Consider the following 6,250-nt stretch of genomic DNA (forward strand, 5'->3'; position numbering starts at 1 on the left):
CACCACCGAAAACTACGTGTGCACATAGCCTTAGGATATGTGCCCACAGAGTTTTTTGGCTCTGCGGATTTTGTAGTGAAAATCGCAGATAAATCCACAGTATCTGCGGTTTTGCCCTACGGTTTTACACCTCATAATGGATGAGGTGTGAAACCGCAGCGTTTCTGCACAAAAGAATTGCCAAAATTGTAAACCGCAGCAAAACCGCGCAGAAAAATCCGCAGCATGTGCACAACGTTTTTTTATTTCCATAGGAAATAAAGGTACTGTACAACGCAGCAAAATCTGCATTTCCACAGGGCCAAAAACGCTGCGGAAATGCAGCAGAATTCACAGCGTGAGCACATACCCTTAGGCTATGTGCTCACGGTGTGGATTCTGCTGCGGATCCACAGTGGATTTGGCCCTGCAGGTGATTTACAGTACCATTCTAGCCTATGGGAAATTGAAACCGCTGTGCAGATTTTTCCGCGCGGTTTTGCCTGCGGTTTCAAATCCGCAGAAAGAATTGACATGTCCTTCTTTTCTGCGGATTCTGCTGCGGTTTGCCATCTCCATTGTGGAGGTGATAAACCGCAGGCTAATCCGCAGGTAAATTGTGAAAAATCCGCGGATGAATCCGCACCGTGTGCACATAGCCTTATGCTCTGAGGAATTGCACACCGGCTTCTATGGGCTCATACTCAGCTCCTGCAATTTTTTTCACAGCTTAAAGCTAATTCGGACTGAGAAAATGCAGCAGTTGTCCTCATGTCTCTGACAAGACTCGCCAATGCAAGTCAATGGGTGTGATAAAAAAAAATCGCATGGCACTCGGATCATGCGTGCGCCGTCCAATTTTTACACAGCGTTGTTCTTTGATAACCCGGGAATTCAGCAGTCGGATAGTGTGAAATCACTGCAGGAGCCGACAGGATAGAATAGAAAGATTACATACAGTAACTCCATATAGAATAGGTAGATATATACATGTCAGTGACAAATACAATTAGTACAGTGTGTGTGCAGCTTACTGTACATGGATTTAATTAACGACAAGAGGTATTTTTGGTTTTGCCTTTTCGTTTTTCTCTCCCCTTCTTCCCAGAGCCATAACTTTTTTATTTTTCTGTCAATATGGCCGTGTGAGAGCTTGCTTTTTTGCGGGACGAGTTGTACTTTTTTTTTTCCATGTCGTGTACTCGAAAACGGGAAAAATATTCCAAGTGTGGTGAAATTGCAAAAAAAAAGTGCAATCCCACACTTGTTTTTTTTTTTTTTTTTTTTTTTTAATAGGTTTACTAAATGCTAAAACTGACCTGCCATTATGATTCTCCAGGTCATTACGAGATCATAGACACCAAACATGTCTAGGCTCTCTTTTATCTAAAGCCTGTTTCACACTTCCGTTTTTGACCATCAGTCAAAATCTGCCGATTTTGCAAAAAAACGGATCCGCCATTTTTTTTTTGCGGATCCATTTTTTTCCCCATTGATTTGCATTACCGGCGGATCTTGACGGATGGCCATCCGTTGGATCCATTTTTTTGCGGATCCGTCAATTTTTTTTCCATTCGCCGAGATGCCTGGACGGACCATGCGACGTTTTTTTGCCTGCAGGATCCGCATTTTTATAGTGCGCATGCCTGGAGGAATGAAGTCAGCCGTAAATTTAACCCTGAAATCATTTCTGGCGGACAGAAATTCTCTCTCATGACATTTTCCGATACCCGTAGTGTCTCCATTTTTAATGATCTCGGGTTGGGTGAGGGCTTACATTTTGCATGCCAAGCTGATGATTATTTTGAATAGGGCGAAAGGGAGGTAATTTGAACTTTTATGTATTTTTTAATATTTTTCAAAACATTTTTTTTTAAACTTTTGGCATGCTTCACTAGTCTCCATGGGAGACTAGAAGATACCATAACCCGATCGGCTCTGCTACATAGAGGTGATGATCAGATCACATGTATGCAGCAAAATTACTTGCTATAAGCGCCGACCACTGGGTGGCGCTCATAGCAATCCGGCAGTGACAACCATAGAGGTCTCCAGGAGGCCTCTTGTTGTCATGCCAACCCATCGGTGATCCACAATCACATGACGGGGTCACCGGCGGGTAGGATTTCCGGCACGATTGCTGGAAGCGCATGTTAAATGCTGCTGTCAACGTTTGACAGCGGCATTAAACAGGTTAATAGCCACGGGTGGATCATCATTCCACCCACGGCTGTTCTGGTCACATGTCAGGTGTCCAAAACAGCTGACATGTGCCGGGAAAGATGTGGACTCGCCACCAGAGCCCACATCAAATGGAGTGAGTCCAACATCGGCATAAATTTATGCCCATTGTCGGAAAGGGGTTAATAAAAGAATATTTTTCTGAAAAAAATAAAGTGGGCTGCCGTGTAATTTCTTAACCAGCAGAGTGAAAGCTGGGGGCAGATGTTTATCCCCTTTAAAGGTGTGTGCACACAAAAGCGTTTTTTTTTCGCATTTTTAAGCGTTTTTACCAGCAAAAACGCTTAGAAGAGGCATCCCATTCATTTTAATGAATTCTGCACTTTTTGTGCATATTGATGCTTTTTTTCGTCGAGAAAAAACGCATCACGGTAAAAAACGCAGCATGCTCATTAATTTTGAGGAAAAATCCTAATTTCTAACTATATTCTATGAGACTGCGAAAATGTGCAAAAATCGCGGAAAAAACGTGCGTTTTCTGAGGAGTCTGGTTTTCAGTCAGGAATTTACTGCATACGTGGGTACAGAGCCTAAAGGTGGTTTGCACGTTAATGACAAGGCCAATTTTAGCAATTCTGACCACTATCACTTTATGAGGCAATAACTCTGGAATCCTTCAAAGGATCCCACTGATTATGAGGGTTTTTTGGGGGGGATATATTGTACTTCTTAATAGTTGTAAAATTTCTTTGGTATGACTTCCATTTATTTGGGAAAAAAGCAAAAATTTGGAGAAAATTTGGAAAATGTCGCAATTTTCCAACTTTGAAATTTCATGCCCTTAAATCACAGAGAAATACAGTATGTCACACAAAATACTTAATAAATAACATTTCCCACATATTTACTTCACATCAGCACAATTTTGGAACCAAAACTTTTTTTTGTTAGGAAGCTATAAGGGTTATAAGCAGGGCTGTGGAGTCGAAGTCGTGGAGTCGGAGTTAGTTTTGGTTGGAGTCGGAGTCGGTAGAAATGTACCGACTCCAGCTTTAAAAAAAATGTATTAATATTTCATAATTGAACTTTCATATGAATTTTATAAATGTTACCCAAATATATATGTTCTATCAAACTATGAACAACAGTGATAAGCAGTTCTGCTGGAGATAGAGACATTTCTTACTTCTTGTGTGTCACTGTTCTCCACTGCCCTTATCTAATCTTATACTTGGTTAACCTCATGCTGCCCCAACCCCCCTACTTACAATGTATGAAACTGAAAGTGAAAATGTGTTGCAAATTCTTAGTAGTAAAGCTCCTCCTCTAGACTAGATCATACTAGGTGTGCGTCTTCCAAGCATCTCACAGCTGCCTGCTACTCAGAAGAGGAAGACTGTAAGAAGTATTATCCTTTCAACAAACTTTGCATCAGTTAACTGTGAGTACATGAGGAATAATAACAGTATTAGGCTAGTTTCACATTAGCGTTTTTTTGCGTAGCGCATCGTGCGAAAAAAACGCAAAGAAAAACGCAAAACAAACGCGCGTTTTTTTAACGTCATGCGCATGCTGATGCGTCAAAAAAACGCAGCGTTGCTTGCGTTTTGCATGCGTTTTTGCATGCGTCTGCGTTTTTTTATGCACATGCGTTTTTAGGTGTGACATTTTTTCCATTGTCTAGAGAACATTCTAGACTTGTTTCACTCAAAAACGCATGCGTAAAAAAACGCAACCGTGCGCAAGACCATGCGCACGCATGCGTTACCATAGACTTCAATGTGTTGTTTTTGCGCATTCCGTGCGCAAGCGTGCGCATGCGTTTTTTTGCCGAGACAGGGCGCACCAAAAAATCCAACATGTTGCGTCTGGCGCACCTGGCGCAAAAGACAAAAAAAACGCATGCGCACGAAAACGCAATTTTGCGCAAAAACATGCGCACGTCATGTTAAACATAGGTGCGCAGTGCGCATGCGCACGGGTGCGCACGATGCGCTGCGCACAAAAACGCAAATGTGAAACCGGCCTTACTGACCACTATATCAGTTGTATGACCTGGCAATAATTTTGTACAATTGTTTTTCAGAAAAACAATTGTCATTTGGATTGTGAATGCAGAATTAAAAACCTGAGAATGTCAAAGAAGCATCACATTAAATCAGCTGTATTTGAACATTTCACCATCACTCAAGATAGAAAACATTATGTCTGTCAGTGTATAACAAATGATCCAGACGAAAACAAATGCTGTGAAGCCAAGATGAGTGCATATTCAGGCAAAGATAAAAATGCTCCTACCAGAGCTTCTAATCTAAAGAGACATTTACAGCGCTTTCATCCAGAAGTACTGAAAGCAGTGGATGAGAAATACTGCATCCAAACCAATGAACCAGTGCCCAGCTCTTCCAGCCAAACAAAGGAGCAGAGAACTTTGCAGCCATCAGTTGCAAGATATTTTGTCAGTGACAAAGTTACTGTGACAATGACAGTAGATACATTTAAAAAAACAGATCATAGAGCTTGTTGTAAAGGATAGTGTGCCTATTTCATTATTTTCACGGCCAGCTTTTATGTGTCTGAATGGGGAAATGGCCCGCAAGCTTGGTGTTTCTCTGGAGAGAGAGAGTATTAGAAAATTAGTAATCGAAGAAGCTTTTAAACAAAAGGAAGAACTTAAACTCTCAAGGGACGCTTTCTGTTTCTTAAAATGGATGCCTGCACACGTCACAGAGTGAACTATTTTGCCATTAATGTCTGATTTGTTTGTGACAAAAATGAAATAGTTACCAAGACATTGGCAGTAAAAGACACCAAAGCTCATCACACCAGTGAGTTTCTCCAGGTCTTGGTGGAAAAGGTTCTGCAAGACTATGAACTTAAAAAAGAGCAAGTTCTTTCTGTCGTAACTGACAATGCTTCAAATATGATAAGTACTATTAAGCTAATGAATGAGAGTAATGATGGTGACCAGCAGCTAGAAGAACATTCTGGGTCCACAGACACAGAAATGTTTGAAATAGAGGAACACAGTATTGTAACAGGAGCAAACTGAAGTTGCTTCAGATGAACAGCAACATGATAGTTTAGATGATCTTGTTGAAACTGTGTCAATATGTTCTTTCATTCATCACATGCGCTGTGTTGAGCATACGCTACAGCTGGCTATAAGAGACAGTCTGCAAGAAGGACATGCTGCTGCACTTTTTGGCAAGGTGAGAAAATTGGCTACTGTTGCCAGAACCCCTAAAGTTGACTCAATTTTGAAGAGACGTGCTGGAAAAGGGGCAATTATTGATCAAGCCACACGATGGGGCAGTACTTAATGATTCAGCGCTTGGTTGAACTGAAAACCTTTCTTGTAGACATGGCTAACCCTCAACTGACGCTAAATGAAAGTCAGTGGAATCAGGTGACTGAGCTGGAAAAATTGCTAGAGCACCCATTTACAGTGACTAAAAAATTACAAGCAGAGGACTTAACTCCAGGTATTTGCTTAAAGGAGTGGAAGAACCTGATGTTTCGCCTGTCCCAAAGAGGAGGGTTAATTGCAAGTGGCATTGCTACATCAATGAAACGGAGAGAGGAGCTACTATTACAAAATAACATTCTTTTGGCAGCTGTTTATGTAGACCCAATGCATCGGATTCTTCTAGATGATCAACAGCTAAGTAAAGGAAAAGAAGCTCTGTTTGAAATAGCAGTAAGGATGAAAGGGTTGCAGAACAGTCAGGAGGAACAAGAAGAATTTGGTCGTCCTGCCACATCTTCACCCTCATCATTAACTGATGAAGAATTTAATTTCGAAAAATATTTGGATCACAAGGACCGTGCAAAGCGTTCCTGCATAGAAGAATAGTCATCCCCATCAAGGAACACAGCCAGTACATTTCAGCAGAATTTTTCATGTGCACTAAAAGAAATTGAGAAATTTGACCGTTCATGAAAAATAACAGTGCAACAAGCGATTCCTCTGTATCCTGACATTGTCAGAGATGTTGCCCGAGTGGTTACTGCTTTGCCACCAACACAAGTTAGTGTAGAGAGGTTGTTCTCTGCTCTCAAAATAATTAGATCAGATTTAAGGGCATCC

The sequence above is a fragment of the Dendrobates tinctorius genome, unplaced genomic scaffold, assembly GCF_039654945.1.
Source record: "Dendrobates tinctorius isolate UK_male_01 unplaced genomic scaffold, ASM3965494v1 ptg000032l, whole genome shotgun sequence".
Lineage (NCBI taxonomy): Eukaryota > Metazoa > Chordata > Amphibia > Anura > Dendrobatidae > Dendrobates > Dendrobates tinctorius.